Below are 21,041 nucleotides of genomic sequence, written 5' to 3'. Positions count from 1 at the left end.
CGCCGCCTCCTCGGAGGCCGGGGACCCTGCCCGAACCGCGCCGGAGGGATCGGGCGGGGGCGCCCCAAGACCGCCCCGCGCCGGGGCTGCGCGGCCGGCTGGGCTCTGGGATGCCGGTCCCGAGGCAGCTGGCGGCTTCCCGGCTCCCGAGGCTCCGCGCGGGGACCCCTCCTGCAGCCGGCAAGGGGGCGACGGATCCATCTGTCGGTGGGCCGGGCCCGCCGGCGTGCTTCGATCACGGAATTTACAATGAACGCCCAGAAGCACTGCCAAGGAGGCGTCTGGCTGGGACAGGGCTGAAGAAGTGAGGCTGCGGGCACGACGGGGCGCGGCGGCGGGGCGCCCTCACGGGGCTGGGCACGCGGGGGCCGCCCCGCACGCCGGGTCCTCCGCGCACACCAGCCCTCCTGCGGCCGGCGAGCGCGCGCGTGCACACTCACACACACACACACACACGGGGCCGCCTCAACTTTCCGCGCTGCCGAAACCGGATCCCGGCCGCGCGCAAGGTGTGTGTGGTCGCGCCTCTCGAGAGAGGCCTTTTCAGATCCCGAGGCTCGCGCTGGAAGTGGACTTGGGCGCCGGGCCAGGGCTCCCGCGCAGCCCCGGCCGCCGTGGCTCGCTGGCAAAGCTAGAGGGAGCAGCTTCCATCCGGCCGGTTTCGGCGCGAGCGCGGCTTCTCCCGGCTCCCCACGCCCCTTCCCTTTGGCGCGCCCTGGCCAGGGGGCGGTGGCCGGCGCTCACGGACTCTGGCAACGTGGTGGAGGGTCAGGGGATTGAAGCTGGCGAGAGCCCCCCGCCTGCCCTCCTGCCCCTCTGGTTGGAGGAAGTGACCTCACATCGGAGCAGGGCTCCTGGCTCCCTTCTCAAACCTGGCTTCAAACAGGTGGCCGTGGAAGGATGGAACACCACAGGCCATCCTGGGCAGGGGGTCCGGAGGTAGGAGCCTGGCCACTTTGCGGCCAGCACTTCGCTCCAGGGCACCCATTTGTGGTGGCCCACGTGTGGTGGCCCACACAAGACTTCCACCGACACCACTCCAGACCCCAAAAATACCGCTCAACACACCCCTCTCTGGTCCCCCACAAAAGCCTGGATTTTTTTTTTTTAAGATTTATTTGAAAAGGTTACACAGAGGAGAGGCAGAGAGAGAGTTCTTCCATCCAATGGTTCACTCCCCAATTGGCTGCAGTGGCCCAAGTTGTGCCAATCTGAAGCCAGGACTTCTGTCTGGTCTCCTGCGTGGGTGCAGGGGCCCAAGGACTTGGGCCATCTTCTACTGCTTTCCCAGGCCATAGCAGAGAGCTGGATCGGAAGTGGAGCAGCTGGGACTAGAACCGGCGCCCATATGGGATACTGGCGCTTCAGGCCAGGGCGTTAACCTGCTGCACCACAGCACCGGCCCCAAGCCTGGATTTTTTTTTCCACCTACTTGTACCGGAAGCTGAGAAAAAGGAAGAAAACACTGAAACAAATATAGAAGGGTGGAGACAGCAGCAGTGAGCACCCAGCTGGCTCCCCCTGAGTTCCCATGGGATTCTGGTAGCAGGAGAGGGGCTGGAGCCAGCCAAGACCAAGGACAGTGGGCGGCAGCAGCCACCACCCATGTCCAGCTTGTTGCGGCTGTGGGTGAGGGCACTCTGACCTAACACCTTCTCTTTCCTCCTGTCTGCACACAGGTCTCCCCGGACCCAGCCCCTCTGCTGACCCCACCCTCAACCTGAGCTTCTCTGGCCTAGGCATAGTCGTCAATGCATCCTGGGCTATTTCCTGAGCATCCACCATGAGAGAGGCGCCCCCTGGGCCAGAATCTGCAGACGATAACACACACAGGAACCCATCATGGCCATAAGCGGTTTACCCTCTGAGTGTCAATTATTTCATGGATAAAACAGGGATTGAAAACAAAACAAAATGGGACAGACATTTGGTGCAGCCATCAAGACGCTGCCTGGGACACCAGCGTTGGACTTGGGAGTGCCAGGGTTTGAGTGTGCTGACTGCAGCTTCCTGCTCACCCAGCCCTTAGGAAGGGGCCGCGATGGCTCAAGTGCTTGGGTTCCTGCCACCCACTCACTCCCATGAGAGTCCTGGATTGAGTTCCGGGCTCCTGCTTTTGATCTGGCCCAATTCCAGGTGTTGTGGGCATTTGGGAGGTGAACCTGCAGACGGCAGATGGCAGATAGCAGGTCTCTCCCTCTCTCTCCCTCTCTCTCTCTCCCCACCCCCCTGCCTTTCAACTACAGTAAACAAAATGTTTGGAAATAACAAACCCCTGGAGAAATTACATGAGAGTCTGCACTCAGAGCAGCTGGTGGAAGGGCTGGCTCCGGGAAAGTTAGTTACCCCTTCCCTCTGCAAGAGCAAATCATAGGACCGGCGCTGTGCGCAGTGGGTCAACGCCCTGGCCTCAAGCACTGGTTCGAGTCCTGGCTGCTCCTCTTCCAATCCAGCTCTCTGTATGGCCTGGGATAGCAGTGGAGGGTGGCCCAAGCGCTTGGGCCCCTGCACCCTCGTGGGAGACCCGGAAGAAGCTCCTGGCCCCTGGCTTTGGATTGGCTCAGCTCCAGCCATTGCAGCCATTTGGGAGTGAACCAGCGGATGGAAGACCTCTCTCTCTGTCTCCACCTCTCTCTGTAACTCTGTCTTTCAAATAAATCTTAAAAAAAAAAAAAAAGAGCAAATCACAGTGAAGAAGAGGTGGCGTCCCCACAGGTACAAGCAACAGCTGTTGGTTCACTGGTACCCTTTCACATACCCTCGGAAGCCTGCAGCTTGCATGGAGCTCTCCCAGGCTCCCAGGCTCCCAGGCTCCCAGGCACCCAGGCTCCCAGGCTCCCAGGCTCCCAGGCTCCCAGGCGCCCAGGCGCCCAGGCGCCCAGGCTCCCAGGCTCCCAGGCTCCCAGGCGCCCAGGCAGATGAGCCGCCTGCTCTCCCCAGCACAGATCCAAAAGCCTCTAACACCAGGGGCAGGGAGAGAGCACAGACGCTGGTCTTTCCTTTCTGGTCCCCTTTGTCTTGTGCAGTGGAAGGAGAGTGGAAGAGAAGAAGGGACAGCCCCAGAGTCCTTTCCCTCTGGTGGGTAGAAGAAGGCTGAGGGTTCCCTCGTGCCAGAGCATCAAAATCAACCAGGAGTGAGAAGACAAAAGGTGCCTCACCGGACCCCATAGATCCAGCAAGGAGCCCCGGGCCTGGTGGGAGATATGGAAGGTGCAGCCAGGGGTGCACGGCGCAGGACCAAGCATTGCCATCGTGGGCTCGGAGCAGGTGAGTGGCAGGAGGAGAATGGGGTTCTGGAAGACTGTGGAAAGCCGAGACCTAGTCTGGAGGTCTCAGCTGGAGGTGAGGAGGGCGCCAGGCTGGAGGTGACAGCCAGCCCGGCTGGGGGAGGGTGGACACAGATGAGTCAGCAGGATGTCGGTGATGGCTGGACACAGGGACAGAGGGGGAGGGTACGGGTGTCCACTGAGAGGGTGGCCGGGCCAGGGGAAAGTGGCTAGCCTGGACTTTCCAGGTGTTGTCATTGGCAAAACTAAGGAGTCACTAGCCTTGGGAGAAGACACTAGGGACGACTCATGTCACAAAGGAGAAGATGGGGGCGAGAGAAGCCAGTTAACTCGCCTCAGCTCACCAGCAGATCTGGGATGCACACTTAGGCCGGGGGGGGGGGGGGGGGGCCTGGGAGTTCAGGGTCTTACTGGTCCCAATCGTTAGCGTTCCGAGGCGGCACTCAGCAACCTGGTCGGCTTCTCTCTCTCTCTCTCTTTCTCTCTGTCTCCTAACAGCAGGGTGATCTCACCAACATTTCCCTGGCCCAGGATCACTGCAGATCGCCCCAGGCCCAGCCTGGAAGGAGCCAGCCAGCCTGGGAATACAGAACAGGCAGGAGCAAGGCCCCCTGGAGAGAGCATTGCCCTGGGGCAGAGTGGGCACTGGGGGGGGGGGGGGAGATGCACACTGCACTCAGGGGCCTTGATTGCACTAATTGATTTCAGTCAATGTGCTCAGTGCGGTCATCATCCTTTTTAGAGGTAGGGGAGGAGGGGGCTGGCTTTACTAAGCCTCTCCCCAGGGCCCCAGGGGCTTCTCTGCAGCCCCACCCATCCCATGGGGAGAGCCCCACAAGCCCCAGGTGCCCATTAGAGAGGGAGCAGCCTGCTAGCCCCTTGCCCCTGTTGGGGGGGGGGGGGAGGAAGAGATGCAGGTGCAGGGAACCTGCTCCTCCTCCGACAGGAAGTCATCAGTACCCCACAGCTCAGAGTGCCTGCTACACCCACCATCTCCAGCGCCCTGACTCCTGGGAGGTAGGTGTGGCAGCATTAGCTTCCCTCCTAAACCAACAAACCCCCGCTTAAGGCAGCCCATGCCATGGTCAAGGTCACCACACTGCAGCCAGCCAGGTGGCAGAGCCCGGACTCAAAAGTGGTCTTCCAGCCGGTGCCATGGCTTAACAGGCTAATCCTCCGCCTTGCGGCGCCGGCACACTTGGTTCTAGTCCCGGTCGGGGCGCCGGATTCTGTCCTGGTTGCCCCTCTTCCAGGCCAGCTCTCTGCTATGGCCCAGGAAAGCAGTGGAGGATGGCCCAAGTCCTTGGGTCCTGCACCCGCATGGGAGACCAGGAGAAGCGCCTGGCTCCTGGTTTCGGATCAGCACGATGCGCCGGCCGCAGCGGCCATTGGAGGGTGAACCAACGGCAAAAAGGAAGACCTTTCCCTCTGTCTCTCTCTCACTATCCACTCTGCCTGTAAAAAAAGAAAAATAAAAAAGGTCTTCCACACTGCACCCAGTCCTGCTCCCAGGCCCAAAAGAAGCATCCCATCCTGTGGGAACAGCCAGGCCTCTCTACTACGTCCTGCACAGGAGAGAGATGGTGGAAGGCAAAGAGAAGGCACCCAAGGTTTCCCCAGAGATCCCATTCCTCACCTACCCTTCTCCTGAGCAATCAGAAACCTAAAAACCCCCTGCACATTGCCTGGCCTCTTCCCGCTGCCCTGACTACACCCTGCTCCATCTGTGGTTGGCACCGCGTTAGCCACGCCCCAGCCTCATCCTGATGCCAGGACTGCGCTTGGCAGACCCCAGCTGCCTGGAACAACCCCCACAGCCTCCCTCCTGCAGACACACACATGCGCGCGCGCACACACACACACACCAGCGCTCGGGTATTGGCTATCTGCCAGGTTACCCAAGGTCAAGGCAAAATCAGGGGAGTGACTGCTTCTGCCAAGCCGTGGGGAGCCGGCCCCTGCTGCCTGGTGCCCTCCAGGAGCCCTCTCAGCCCTGGGTTCCCTGCAGGGGCCGTGTCTTTATTTAGCCGAGCTCAGCAGGTGGGAGGGGCCTCTGCCCTGGGTCTGAGATGGACTGTTCACTCAGAGGGCCTGCCTCATCTCAGGGTCTGGAGGGCAGCTCAGAAGGGGTTTGGGACGGAAGATGGAGCCCTGACTGGCTCGCGCCCAGGTAAAGGGAAGCATACCTTCCCACAGGAGGAGACACGGAGGCCTTGGGACCGCACTGCGCGTGCCCCTCAGTGTCTGGACTCCTTGCCCCACCCAAAGCTCCAGGCCCCTCCCCATTGCCACATCCCCAGAGGCTGGCACGATAACAGGTGCTCAGAAAAGGTTAGCCGACAGCACCCCAGCACAGGCGCTTGGGCTCAAGGCCACTGAGCCTGGCTCCCACCACCCATCCACGTGCCTGGCGCTGCTGGGATCCAACTCACCCATCACCTAAACATTTCTCGTCCCCTCCCACCCCCGCCGCCTTCGGCTCTCCTTAGGAAGAATTGATAAATCTGACCAGAGGATTTCTCGCCATTTAAGTCCTTCTGATTCAGCCCAGATTGGCTTATGTGCCTGACTTTAAAGTCTAATGCTATACAGGCTTAGCACAGTAGTGGGCGTCAGATTCGTCGATCCTCAAGACCAACTGCCTGGTTCTTACGTGTGGGCGGGGTGATTTCCCTCCCCCACCCTCTGGTCAAGTCACCCCAACAGCCGGAAGAAGCCGAGGGGCTTAAGTTGGGGTGCAGCAGGTTAAGCCCCCACATGTAGTGCCTCATGCCTACCTCGGAGTCAGCTCTGGGTTCGAGTCCCAGCTACTCTGGCTCCCTGCTAAGGGACCTGGGAAGGCAGCAGATGCTGGCCCTAATCCTTGGAGCCCTGCTACCCATAGAGGAGACCCACGTGGAGTTCCTGGCTCCTGGCTTTGGCCTGGCCCAGCCCTGGCCGTTACAGCCATTCTGGGAGATGTGTGTCTGTGTCTGTGTGTGTGTTGTGTGTGTGTGTCTTCCCTGTCACTTTGCCTTTCAAATAAACACACAGAATAACCACATCTTCAAAGAGAAGCTGAAACTTTCGTTCCACCCTCCTGATGACGACAAAGGCATAGCCCACAGGCACCTGGCAGCAGGGCCGGGCCAGCAGGCGCCTCTTTTAAGGGACACAAACCCTCTGCAGCCACAGCCCCTCCCCAGGGGGGGAGGGGTTCTGATCAGAGAACAAGGTGCAGCCGGTGGTGCACCCACCCCCAGCCAGCACCGCCCTGTGTCCATTCCCCTGGCGTCCCCATCGCCGGGAACTTTCCAGCCAGTGGGTGCAGGCTGCAAGTTTGCCAATGAACCAAGCGGACCCTTACCTCTCAGCCCACGGCCACAAGGGCAGCTTAGGAGGGCTCTAAACAGCCTTAGCAAAGGGCTAATCGATTTATCCTGCCTGTCAGTACCTTGCTTTCCAGAACCAGCAAAACTGATAATGGTCCTTTTTTTTTTTTTTTTTTTTTTGGCAATCAATCTCAATCAGTTATTGAATTCTTCCATAGCTTTTTGTTCCTCCTCTCTGACACATGCACATTTTAAAGACAGGCAGGATGATGGCTGTCTAGTGGGAGAAAACAGGAGACGTCGTGAGACGCACGCAGAAGGTAAGCGTGCTGGCTCCCGCCACTCCCTCGCCCTGCGTCCATCACAGCTGAGACTTCTCGATGCAGGGCCCCAGGCGGCTACAGGAGCCACCTATTGCACTTGCCCTGGGTGCTGGCTCCATGGATTTTGACCCGCCCAGTCTGGGGTCTGTGGCGCTGGGGGCTGGCTGACACTGTGAGAATCTAGTGCGGGTGTCCCTACGGCTCTTCAGGAAATGGAGAGCTTCCCACCTCCCTTTGGGGGACAGACAGGGAGGGGGCTTGTGGGAGAAGACTTGCCGGGCCAAGAAAAACCAGCAGCCCCGTGGGAGCCAGCAGCTAATTAGGACAAACGCGGCTTCTGCAGGGTTTCTGGCTCCCGACAACCCTGCGGGCCACAAGGCCTTGCTCACCACCCTTGCTGAACCTCCCTCCCCAGACACTCCATCCATCACGCTCCCTGGACCCAGGACTGAACGTGGGACTGGGAGTGAGAAAGCCCCCCGCCCGCCGCTGCCACGAGGAGGAGCCGGGAGTGGGGAGGCAGGAAGCCACGGCTGATGCTGCACTTGCTAATGAGCACTCCGGGAGGCCTTGACTGGTCTGCACAGGTGCGAACGAGCGAGCCAGCTAGCGTGAGCCAGCCACGAGCCACGCTGCTGCTCGGCAGCCAGCCCAGCCCCACCACCTTTGCAGGGCCTGGGGGGTCTCCGAGTGCAGGAAGGAGTCCCCTGCCCCTTCCTGGGCCTGTCCCATGCAGAGTTCAGGTTAGCGCCTCCTTCTCCACCTCCCTTCCCCAGTCATCAATGGAACAATCCACTGATCATGTACTGCACTGGAGCCGGCTCTGGAGTAGACCCCGAGACAGAAGATCTAGAAGACATCACCTCTCTCTTCAATGGGACAGGATCCGGGAGCTACCAGCCTAGGAGGGCATGGATCAAAGGAGAACTCTCTGCAGCCTGCAGAACTTGGTGCTTGGCACATCAGAGAGTCCTCTGGCGGAACCTCCAGGCCCGGGACAGGACATCCGTCCCACCTAACTCTGGAGCCACCAGCCACGGCAGAGAACCAAGGAATGGCCTTGAGGCTCGGGTTACTGCTGGGCCTCAAGGGAGTACAGCGTTCAGGCACAGCTAGCGTTAGCTGAACACTTACTATGTGCCCAGTCCCTTCCTCCTGAATGAACGCCAGCCCAGGGAGATCAACAGAATTGTTAGCCCCGGTTAATATGTGAAGATAATAAAAGATGAAGTTCCTAATATATATGATAATAAAGAGCTGGTCCAAGGTTCTTCATAATCTTCAATTAGGAAAATCTTAGAGCAGGAAATTGACTGCAGAGCTGTCCTGTCTCCAAATCCTGTTTGTTGGCTTCACCACCAAGCCCTGCGACTCCCCGGAGCCACTCACACACACGCACGATCCACAGCCCCAAAGGCTGGGTTCTCAGCCTGGTTCTGCCACGCCCATCTATTATCCATTTTCATTGGTGGACAGAACAGCGCCTCGTCAACTGTAAGCACCTCCACTATTACCCGACAAAAACCGTGTGTATTAGAATTCCCAAGGGAGGAGGCAGTGGCACCTGCAGGAGGGACACACCCAGCCCCTCTGAGACATGTGGCTGGTGTACCTGAAGCAGACCCCGCCACCAACCACGGGGCCCAGCCTGCTCTTCCTCCGTGGCCCAGATGGCTGCGGCTCTTCAGCCACCGGCTCACGTCTGTCTGTCTTTCTCCTGCAGAGGTTCTCACGGGATTTCTCCTAAGCGGGACAGCTACATCGACAAACTCCCTTGCATCACCTGTGACCAGCACAGAGCGGGTATCTGGCCTGCCAACAGCGGCTCCTGGTCTCCCTCGCTCCTGCTCCAGCTTGCACCCCGGCAGTCCACCCCCACCCCCCACTCCAGCCTCCCGGACTCCACTCTGTCGCTGGACTCCTGGTCCAGGCATCCCCCAAAGTGCTCAGCACACGTCTTCCCCTTCTCCAAGCCTCAGCCTTCATCGGAGCCTTGCCTTGCGCCCAGAACAGCCTCCCACCTCTCCGCCTGTCAAAATCCTCCCTGGATACACACGAAATGTCAACCGCAGTTATCTCGGGGTGATGAGATTAAAGATTATCTCCATCTCCTTCCTTCCAATGCCTTCTATTTGGAGATCTGCGGGAATGAGCACATGTTATTTCTATAATCAGAAAAAACACAATGAAGTCATGCCTCAAGTCTCCACCCTCCCGTGAGCCCCTCCTCACCATCCCGGGGCACAGAAATTCTATGGCTCTTAGCCCTGTCTTCCATGGCCGTATACGCCCCTCGGCTTGCTGTGTGTGAACATCAGACGTCTTCACCCACACCGCAAGCTTCCTGGGTGCAGGGAACACCTTCCAGGAGGGGCCTTCAAAGAGCTCATGGAAATGCGTGCTATGGAAAAAACTGCGGGGGCCAGCTGTGTGGCGTAGCGGGTAAAGCCACCATCTGATGCCAGCATCCCACATGAGCACTGGCTTGAGTCCTGACTGCTCCACTCCTAATCCAGCTCCCTGCTAATGCGCCTGGGGAAAACAGCAGAAGGTGGCCTCTGCACCTGTGTGGGAGACCAGCTCCTGGCTCCTGGCTTTGGCCTGGTTCAGTCCTGGCTGTTGCGGCCATTTGGGGAGTGAACCAGCGGATGAAGGATCTCTCTCTCTCTCTCTCTCTCTCCATATCCCTCTCCCCACACTCTCTCTCTGTAACTCTGGCTTTCAAATAAGTAAGTAAATTTTAAAAATGCATGGATTTCAAACTTTCTTTGCACCAAAATAAACTGATCTCTACTATCCATGTTTCCACGGACTTGTTGAGTGTCCCCGTGCACAACTCTGCATGGTTCCTGGCGTCCACCAAGCACCGAGTGAATACAATCATACTCAGATCTCCGTGGAGACCGGCTCCAAGACCCCACAGACACCCAAATCTCCCCCATGCTCAGGTTCACTTAGTGTTTGCCTGGAGCCCATGCACCTCCTCCCACACACTTGGAAATCATCTGGCAATGACTTCCAACATCTAATACAATGTACATGCTGTGCAAACAGTTGTTACACTGCACTGGTTAGGGAAAGACAACAAGAAAGGCTGTAGGTGTTCTGTTCAGACTTCATCTTTTTAAAAATTCCTTCCATCCAGGGTGGGCTGAACCCACAGAGGCGGAGCCCACGTGCACGCGTGGAGACCCGGCTGTCCTCGTTGGCTACAGAGGGGATGGCCATGACCCCGGTGCACCTGACAGTGGCCTGGGCAGGCAGAGTTCTGGAACCTTAGAGTTGATACAACCCAAGGCTCCAGTCCACACTTGCTGCTAGGGACATCCAAGTTGGCTCCAAATCAGATTCTCCATCACCCTCCCTCCCGGAGCTGTCACACAACGCAAGCGAAGCTGAACAAAGCGATTCAGCCCAACAGCCCAGAACCCACGGCCCCTGTCACCCTGCCCAGTGCCATAACCACTGACCCGCAGCTGCCACTCTGAGACCTTATTAATAGCCGTTTCTCTCCCCAGTCCGCGGCTGGACATGGCTTGCCGGGTTAATAATTTGTTCATTAGGCGCCTAATGAATTACTTGTTAATTGCTAACTTGATGAACAGCCAGCAGTCCCCATCTGCCTGGAGAAATGGCAGCAGATAACCGCAGAAGCTGGCCAGGCCCCAGGGGCTGGAGAGCTGGGGACCTGCCTCTGGGGAGGATGGTGGCTCTTGGGGGGAAGAAGTCTGTCCCAGCCACAGCCCTGGAGTGCAGCCGCCTCCCCCGGGAGTGACATCCCCTGGGTGGCTACTTCTTGCCTGACCACCCAGATCTGCCTCTCCCGGGTCCTTCCAGACCCTCCAGTGTCCCTCCCTTGTGACTTTCTTTTATTTTTGTTTTCTCTGAGCTTCTACCACTTGAAGTCAGCGTCTCTCCATCTGAGCCTTTGGCGGGCAGGTCCTTTCTCCCCCTCAATCTGACCTCCCATCTGGAAGGCAGCTACGATGTCCCCGTGGGCGCTTGAGCTCCCTGAGAGCCGAAACCACATCCTCCTCCTTCATGCTCGTGTCTCTGGTACCCAGCACAGCACCTGGCTCCTGAGAACGCAGCGGACGCACTCTTTGCTGCGCAAGCCTGCATGTGGACTGCCATAATGACACACCGCCAGCCAGGCGGCTTATGTAACAGACACTCATTTTCTCATGGTTCTGGAAGCCGGAGGCTCTAGATCAAGGGGCCAGCATGGTGGGAGTCTCCCAAGCCTCTGTCCTTGGCTTGCTCCCTGTGTCCTCCCATGGTCCTTTGTGTACCTGCACCCCTACCCCCCGGCCAGAATTAGTTCATTGATTTGCAAGACAGAGAGAGAGAGAGAGAGAGAGAGAGAGATCTCCCCCACTTGCTGCTTTACCCAACCCCCCAAATGCTGGCATCAGCCGGGGCACAGTTGAGTCTGAAGCCAGGAGCTGGGAGCTCCATCCAGGTCTCCCACATGGGTGGCAGGGGTCCAAGTACTTGAGCCATCACCTGCTGCCTCCCAGGAAGCCAGACACAGGAGCTGGAGCCAGGAACAGAACCCAGGTATGCCAACGTGGGCCACGACCGTCTTAACTGCTCAGGCCAAGGGCCCCACTCTTCTAGCGTCCAAATCTTCCTCTTCTAAGAACGCCGGGTACATCGGGCCCACCCCAGCCACCTGCTCTTAACCACTTCTTCAAAATACCCACCTCCAGATACAGCCACTTCCTGAATCACTAGGGGTTGGCATTTCAACACGTGGACTTCGAGGGGGCCCCATTCACCCTCTAACCACTTCCCCACCTACAACGCCCACTGGATGGTGGCCACAAGCTCCATGTTCGGGGCCTCCTGCGACCTGGGTTCCCGATCCTGCACAGACCCCCGACAAACCCTCTGCCAGAGACTTTAAGGCAAACCCCCTCCCTCTCCATCATGTCAGCTCCCAGATCCTTAATGGCGCCATTATTTCTGAAATCACTTTCAAGCAGCCCTGAATGGAGATGATGATTTCTAGCATTTGCATAGCAATTTTTTCTTATCAGAGCCCGGTCTGTTGCATCCTCCCAGTATCGCTGGGCGGGAGGAAGAGGATGGAGAATTGACCTGAGAAGCAGTTAGTCAACTTTCTCAAGACAAGCTACGTAGACAGCATGGCCCCCAGGACTCTTCTGGGTGAGCCCCTGTAGGATGACCCCCTGGCATTGTCTTCCCTGTGTCCAGGCACCCACCCAGGGCCAGGCACGGAGCAGCCATTGGTGTCAATGTTAACGGCGCAGCCAGAAGTCAGGACCACCGCCCAGCTGCCCAGACTCCCTCAGGCAAGATCAGCCCTAGGACCAAGTGGGCAACCTGCTCAGCATCTGAGCTGCCCACACCAGGCCTGCTCTGCCCTCAGGGCCCTGCAGGCCAAGGAAAACAAGTTTGGAGGGGCCACTGCCGTGGCACAGCATGTTAAGATGCTTGTCTGCAGTGCTGGCATCCCATATGGGTGCAGGTTCGAGTCCCAGCTGTCCCACTTCTAATCCGGCTCCCTGCTGATGCGCCTGGGAAAGCAGCAGAGGATGGCCCAAGTTCCTGGGCCCCTGCACCCACGTGGGAGACCCAGATAAAGCTTCTGGCTTCTGGCTTTGGCCTGGCCCAACACCAGCCATTAAAGCCATCTTGGGAAGTGAACCAGCAGATGAAAGATATCTGTGTGTGTGTGTGTGTGTGTCGCGCCCTCTCTCCCTAACTCTGACTTCCAGGTAAATAAATACATCTTTTAAGAAAATAGAAAACAAATTTGGAAACCTATCTATTACTTCCACATCTCTACCAGTGACAAGGAAAACTGTTTATAGTACAATTGCAAAATGATTTCACATTGCATTTATTTTTATCGCTTTCGATCACAGATATTTTAGAAGCTGCCTCACGTGGGGACAATGCTTCCAAGTGGAGGAGGATGCAATACCCATTTGACAGCCAAGTAAAGCAAGGCAGAGAGAAGTCACACACCTGCCAAAGGGCCAGCATCGCGGCACAGCAGGTGCAGCCACTGCCCGCGGCACCAGCATCCCATATGGGCACCAGTTCTAGTCCCGGCTGCTCCACTTCCCATCCAGCTCTCTGCTATGGCCTGGGAAAGCAGCGGAGGATGGCCTGAGTGCTTGGGCCCCTGCACCCATGTGAGAGACCTGGATGAAGCTCTTGGCTTCAGCCTGGCTCTGCCCTAGCTGTTGCTAACATTTGAGGAGTGATCTAGGTTGTGTGTGTGTGTATGTGTGTCTTAACTCTGCCTTTCAATAAATAAATAAATCTTAAAAAGAAAAGCAGGTGCCTGTCCACCATAGTGGAGGGAGCTGGTTTATGAGCGGGGCCTCGATTCCCTGCTCTGGAACCTCCTCTCGGTCTCCAGATTTGTGCCGAAGGGACCCCCTCAGGGAATGGGCCGGAGATCCCACAGCTGCCGTGTGCCGACGCTGGGGCTTTGAACGTTGTGGAGCTGAACCATCACAGTCCCCGGTGCCCCCAAGGCCCGGCCCTGCCCCTCTGCCTGTCCCAGGATGCTCGTCCTCCTGTTGATGCTGTCATCTGGCTGCTAACAGCTCTTGAGCGCACAACCCTGGTTGCGCCTTTGACCAGCAGCCTCAGTGACGTCAGAGGCAGAGGAGGGAGGGGAGGTGCGGGGATGGAGCCGCGAACGTCACGCTCACCATCACCCTGCAGCATGGTGGTGCCCGAGTTGACCGGGCCTGGCTCCCAAAGCTGGGCCTCGCTGGATCACAGGCGCTGAAACACGGGAATGGATAAGTGAGCCAAGGCTTCCTACCGGCTCAGCTCCACAAGGAGAAGGCAAACACAGGGGCCAGAGTTCGACACAGCAGTCAAGACGCTGCTTAGAAAGCCCACCCCCACACCAGCGTGCCTGGGTTCAAGTCCCCGCTCCGGCTCCTGAGTCCAGCTTCCTGGAATGTGTGCCCTGGCGGGCAGCGGGTGGTGGCTCAAGGAACTGGGTCCCTGCCCCCACAGGGGACACCCAGATAGAGTTCCAGCTGTTGGCTTCAGCCTGCTCAACCTTGGCTGTTGCAGGCATTTGGGGAATGAACCAGCAGATGGAAGACCTCTCTCTCTCTCTCTCTCTCTCTCTCTCTCTCTGCCTTTCAAATAAAACAAATAAACTTGATGACACACGCCTTCCAACCTGTCCCACCACCTCCTCACTTCCTCCCTTCTTCTCTGACAAGCACAGGTACCCCTGGCCAGACCCCAGCCGGGACCCTGGACGTGGGGGTGGCAGTGGCCCACCACAGCTGAACTCAAACTCGGGTGCTCTCCCTCGCTGGGGCTCCGGCTCGCCTCCAGCCAAACTCCCTCCACTCCCCTCCTCCCCGCCTCAGGCTGATTTGGAGTCCTGGACCCACACGGGTGCCTCCGTCTCTTTCATTGCCACCCCTCCCGCCATGGGGTCTTTCCCAGACCCTTACTGCTGGCGGAGCTGGTGCCAGTGATTCTCCTGCCCTGGAGGTCAGTCCTGGGAGTCCCGGGGGAGCAGGGGAACTGGAAAGCCACTTGACCTCCCGTGAGGACAGCAGGAGAGGGAGCCGCCTCTCCACAGCCTGCAACAGACATGGCATTGCTCCCCTTTCCAGAAAGTTCATGTTCAGACCACGCTGGCTTGGAGAGAGGCCCGCGGCTGCCCGCTTCCCGGTGCCCAGGAGACGAGGGAGCCGTCTGCAGGAAGCAAGGTGCTCCCGGGACACTAGAGCCAGGTCAGGACACAGCAGGTGGCATGTCCATGGAAGGCCACCAGGGCCAAGAGAAGCCCAGCAGGCAATGTCCCTCCCTGCCTGCTGCCTTGGGCCTCTCCCCAGGACAGAGGAAGAGCTGGCCTCCTGGGAGACACCTCAGCCTGGGGCAGGGACTCTCAGCACCAGGGCACTCCAGCTCCCAGTGGGGAGGCAAACAAGGCTGTTGCTTTAGCAGCTTTTGGAGAACTCAAGGTGTTGCCAGGCTGGGCGGCAGACCTCGCAGGGTTGACTCCTGGAGCACTGCAGGCCACCCAGCCACTCAGTGAGCTTGGGGAGCCGCCCTTGTCAGGACTGGGCCAGGCTGGAGCCAGGAACTTTATCCGGGTCTCCCAAGGTGGGTGGCAGGGGCTCAAGGACTTGGGCCATCCTCCGCTGCTTTCCCAGGCCCATTAGCAGGGAGGTGGAGCAAAAGTGGAGCAGCCAGGACTCCAGGGACTCCAGCCAGTGCTCCTGTGGGAGTGGCTTAACCCTCAGGCCATCACCGGCTCTTCAAATGCAAAGGAGGACCCTGAAATCCCCCAGCAACCAATACCCCCACCTCCCCACAGGGGCCAGAGACCTGCCCCCACCCCCGCCCTACCCACCTGACACCCTTGCCCAGGAGGGCTTGGCTCTGCTGTATTATGATTATTTAACATTGAAAGAACAATCCTGGGCAGGCAGTTGGCCTGGTGGTTAACCAGGTAAAGGTGCCTACAGCCCACACCGACAAGTGCCTGGGTTCCAGGCTGCTTCTGCTTCTGTTACAGATCCTGGCTGGGTGTTCAAGCAGCTGGGTCCCTGCCACCCAGGGGGAGACCCGGATTGGAGTTCCCGCCCCTGCCTCCGGCCTGGCCCATTCCCCGCCAAGTGGAAATTTGGGGAGTGAACCAGCAGATGGGAGAGCTCGCTCGCTCTCCCTCCTCCCAAAATAATAATAACAATTTTAAAAATTATAGACACACCGCACAGGAAGTTCTAAAAACAGCTCGGAGAGTGTCCTGGGCCCTTTGCCAAGTTACCCTTAACAGTCACAGTTTACGTAAAAACGCACAGGGAACAGCGTGTCTGCGAGGCTCTGGGTCCCACACACGCAGATCCGCCGACCAACACCTGCCTGGGGGCCAGAGCTGCTCCGGCATCACAATGACGTCCCTCCCGCCTCCAGCCCCAGTCTCCGGCTATCACGCATGTGGTTCCCATCTCTGTCGCTTTGCTTTGCCGTTTCCAGTCACTCCCTCCCCTGAGAAACCACCCCAAGGCTGAGCAGAGAACCAGGCAGAGCTGGTGAGGGCAGGCCCCTGGGGCGGACGCAGGGAGCCCAGCCTCACTCACATCCCTGCAGACACCCCGTGTCCCTGGGGCCTCTACCCCAGCCCAGTTCTCATCTGCCCGTCTCCTGATGCTCCATTGTCCCCTTTCACTTCCCTGGACCGGCGGTGGTCACCAGCCGAGCCCACTCCCCCAGGAGCGGCTCTGCTCTCTGCTGCCCCCGTCAGGGAGTTTGCGGCTCAACACATCCGGGCTGCAGGATTTTAATTTGCGAATCTCCCCAGTCATGCTTCTCCCATACCGTGCCTACATAATTCATTTTTATTGCCTAAATATAGGGCTTAATATTGGTCCCTGTTAAACTTCATCTTGTTTGTTTCAGGCATCATTTCAGCTTGTCAGGATGTTTTCAAATCTTTAGCTCGCTCTCTCTCTGGATCTCAATTACGCCTTCTAACTGTCATCTAAAAATTTGATCATCCTGCTCTGTCTGTCTTCATCCACGTCACGATGGAGCCGTGGAGCTGATCAGGGCTTAGGACAGGGTGCAGGAGGGCATCCTGGGAGCCCGCTTCCAGACCGGGGAGGCAGGCTTGAGATTCCAGGCCACACAAGGCCATGCTCAGGCGCTGGCCAAGCGGGGTAGCGAGGCCTCCTGAGCCTGTGAGTCTAAAAGCTTATATTTTTCTTTTCTTTCTTTCTTTCTTTTTTTTTTTGACAGGCAGAGTGGACAGTGAGAGAGAGAGAGAGACAGAGAGAAAGGTCTTCCTTTTGCCGTTGGTTCACCCTCCAATGGCCGGTGCGCTGTGGCTGGCGCACCGCGCTGATCCGAAGCCAGGAGCCAGGTGCTTCCTCCTGGTCTCCCATGCGGGTGCAGGGCCCAAGCACTTGGGCCATCCTCCACTGCACTCCCGGGCCATAGCAGAGAGCTGGCCTGGAAGAGGGGCAACCGGGACAGAATCCAGCGCCCCAACCAGGACCAGGACCCGGTGTGCCAGCGCCGCAAGGCAGAGGATTAGCCTATTGAGCCGTGGCGCCAGCCAAAAGCTTGTATTTTTCTATCACACCCAAGTTCCAGGGGCTTAGTCCCCACACACTCAACCAAGGCTCTGACTGCCAGGCACCCCCAGGAGCACCCAGGGGTGCCTTCCTTGAGAGCACAGGGCTGCTCCCGGTACGGAAGGCAGATACACAGAGGCTGGCTCGGCGGGCTAGCCTGTCCACAGATCTGGGCTTGATTTGCAGAGGCTGGGATGGTGAGGCGGACACCACAAAACCCGCCGGGGACCCAGCACTGCCCCTCAATCCGAAAGACAGAGATTTGCTCCAAGGCCCTGGGTCACTGCGGCTCCAGGAGTAACCAGGCACGGATGACACACGAAACCAGCACCAGCGTCCCCCCTGGCGGCCCCGGGGAGGGGGTCGCCGCTCTGCCCAGCCAGCTCACTCCAGCGCTGTGAGAACGGGGTCCGTGCCGCTTTGCAGGCTGAGGACAAAAGTGCAGACCCGAGAGAGGCGGAGCCCGCAAGGCCGCCGGCCGCACCCAGGCCCTCGCGTGCCCCTGGATGGCATGGGGCAAGGTGGCTGCTCACCGCCGGCGTGAGTGCCCTGTTACGCTGATTGGCCAATCAAAAGGCTGTCAGGAGGAAAGGGAGGCTCGATCGGCTTTGTTCTCGGTGAACTCACACTGGCTGCCGGCAATCACCTTCCTTTCCCAAAAACTCACAAATCATCCGTTCCAGTCACCTGCCTTGGCGTTTGGCCAAGAATCCACATGGAAATGGCTGAATAATCATCTCCAGAGGTAGAGAAAGTTCCAGGCTGCGAGGACCTGCTGCACCCGAAGCCAGCCCCTCCCTGCTGTCCCACCCACCACCCACCACCCTCAGGGGCCCCTGGAACCTGGGCCAGCGACCACCGGGATCGGACCTGTCCCTGCCCCTCTCCCCAGAGCTGACAGATGTCTTCATGTCCCCGTGATCGCGACCGGGGCTCAGCGGCGTGGGATGGCGGGGAACGGGCGAGTGGGGAGTGCGCCCGGCAGGCTCTGACCCATGCGGCAAGCACACCTCCATCTGTCAGCCGGCCCGCCCTGCCTGGGGAGCTCACGGTGCTGCCACTGCAGATGTTCAAACGCGCTTGTGTGCCGGCACCACAAAGGCACAGTTTTCTACAGAGGAATTCATTCCAAGGCTTAGACGCGAGTCTGATCAGAGTTCTAGTGATGAAAGTTGAGCCATGCACCAGAGCCCCTCCCTCAACCCTTCAGTTCCGGCCTGGCCACAAGGCTTCAGTGTCAAGGTCATCCTGTCCTCCTCCCTCTCCTCACCAGCAAGGCCTTGGACGGTCAAGGGTCCAACCTTGCCTGGTCGCAAATGCGAAGCCAACTTGATCTCTTGGGTAAGCAGGCGACTTCGAAATCCAGCTCTCAAAATCCAGTGTGGCGCAGAGGCTTAAGCCAGCGAGGCCAGCAGCCCATACGAGCCCTGGAGCAAATCCTGGCTGCTCTGCTTCCGATCCAGCCCCTGCTAATGCGCCAGGAAAAGCAGCAGAAGATGGCCCAAGGACTGGGGCCCTGCACGCATGAGGGAGACCAGGATGGAGCTCCTGGCTTTGTCCTGGCCCAGCCGCAAGCATTGCAGCCATTCTAGAGACATGAACCAGTAGACGGAAGATGTCTCTCTCTTTTCTCCCACTCTCTCTGTCACTCTTCCAACTAAATAACATAAATCCTGGGGGAAAAAGAAGAAGAAGAAAAGAAATCCAGCTCTTGGGACATCACGCTGCACCCTGGCAGGTTCCTGGGTCAGAGACACCAGCAAAGCTGGAAGAGACGGAAACAGCCCCGCAGATCCAGCTGCCGCTTCTGCACGCGAGGAAGCCGAGGCTCCAGAGTGACTTGCACGAGCTCGGTCGAACAGCTCCAGAGCCAGGGTGGGGCTGGGTTCTCCTGATTTACTGTGGGGCCACTTATGGAGGCCAGGCCCCGCCCATAGCACAGAAAGCACTTTCTTATCTTCTTTTTTAAAAAAAAAAAATAATAATAATTATTTGAAAGGCCCCAATGGCCAGGGTTGGGTCAGGCCAAAGCCAAAGCCAGGAGCCTGGAACTCCTTCCAGGTCTCCCAGGTGGGTGGCACGGGCCCAAGGACTTGAGTCAGCTGCCGCTGCTTTCCCAGGCCATTAGCAGGGAGCTGGATGGGAAGTGTAGGAGGCCAGACGAACTGGCGCCCATCTGGGATGCCGGTGAAGCAGACGGCGGCTCAACTCACCGCGCCACGCACGAAGCCACCCACCCCCAGCGGTTTCTAATTTTCACAGCAAGTATCTGGGGCGACCGTCATCAGCATGGCAGGCAGCAGGTAGCGGACTGGTCGGCCCCAGGCTACCGGAACAGAAAACAGCCGAGGGGGACGTGCAGCTTCCTCCTGAGAGAGCCCAACCTCGGGCAGAAGCGAGGGAGTCTGGGTGGCACCGGGTGTCCCCGCAGGGGAAGTCTTCAGAGCCACCTGCTGGAATGGCCCTGCTTAACTCAGCATGGCCCTGCACCGCACGAGCAGCAAGGAGCCGTGTGGCCAGCGATCAGCAAACTCGGGCCCAGAGGGAAGGAAGCAACACGGGGGAGCAAGGAGAACATTCCCAGAGCTACCCGCCTCCTCGGGGCACTGGGCCAGCCGGAGGTCACAGTCCCTGGCTGGTGTCCTGCTGTCTGTCCACCCCATGTCCGCTCTTCTGGATCTACAGGGTGGGATGATGGGAGGGACTGAGGGACCCCAGAGAGCGTGTCATGGCTTGGAGGTGGCTTGTCCCCCCAGAACTCAGGTGAGCACGGGGGTCGGGGGTTGGCCTAGGAGATGCGACACCTGAGTCTCACACCAGGATCTCCGCTTTGAGTCTCGCCGCCAGCTCCCAATTGTAGCTTCCAGCTGATGCACACCCTGGGAGGCAGCAGGTGAGGGCTCGGGGAGGTGGGTCCCTGCCACCCACGCAGGAGACCTGGATGGAGCTCGGGCCTTCCGGCGTGGGCCTGGCCCAGCCCTGCCTGCTGCAGCTATGTAGGGAATGAACCAGCAGACGGAAGCTCTCTCTCTTGTCTCTGTCTCTCCCCAGTCCCCTCTCTCGGAAATGAATGAATGAGTTAAAATCCATCCTGTTCCGGCAGGGCCTAGCCAGGGGAGTTCGGGTCATAGCGGTGCAACACTCTGGATGGATGTGGTTCTCGTGGGCGGGGATTGGCTGTGCCGGGAGCCGAGGCAGCCACTCAGGCTTCCTTTTCTAGCACAAGACCCTCCCAGGGTCTGCACCACAAACTGCAGCCAGAACCACGAGCCAGACCGGACCTCTTGTCTTCATAAAGTACCCGGTCTTACGTGCTCTGTTACAGCAACGGAAAATGCGAGAAGCGACAGGGGTGTTCGCTCCCGGGGCTCCAGCTCCATACAACGCACTCCCACATCGAACTACCTGGTTTTAACACCTGTCTCTACCTTCTGACTCCAATTTCCTGCTAAAGCAGACCCTGGGAGGCAGCAAGTGGATGGCTCAAGTGGTGGGGTCTCTGCCACCCACTTAGAAGACCTGGACCGGGGCCAGCGCTGTGGCTTAGTGGATAAAGCTGCCTCCTGCAGTGCCGACATCCCAAATGGGCACCGGTTCGAATCCTGGCTGTTCCACTTACGATCCAGCTCTCTGCTACGGCATGGGAAGGCAGTAGAAGATGGCCCAGTGCTTGGGCCCCTGCACCCATGTGGGGGACCCAAATTTGAGTTCCTGTCTCCTGGCTTCAGACTGGCCCAGCCCTGAGGAGTGAACCAGTGGATAGAAAGATCTCTCTCTCTCTCCTCTCTCCCTCTCTCTCTCTCTCTCTCTCTCTCTCTCTCTGCTTTTCAAATAGATGAAAATGAATAAATAAGCTTTCGTGAATTTTGCAGGGAGAAGAGGCACTGTTGTATCGGCGCTGGCACGGTGGTGCCCTCCAGGAGGGGCCGGTCGGAGTGTCATCGTCGGGTGAGTGACACTGACTTTGTCCTCATTTTTCTTTGCAGAACGAGAATGGTAACAGAAGGCGCCGCACAGAGC

The sequence above is a fragment of the Lepus europaeus genome, chromosome 8, assembly GCF_033115175.1.
Source record: "Lepus europaeus isolate LE1 chromosome 8, mLepTim1.pri, whole genome shotgun sequence".
Lineage (NCBI taxonomy): Eukaryota > Metazoa > Chordata > Mammalia > Lagomorpha > Leporidae > Lepus > Lepus europaeus.
The sequence above is the reverse complement of the archived record's forward strand: the minus strand, read 5'-3'. Positions refer to the sequence as shown.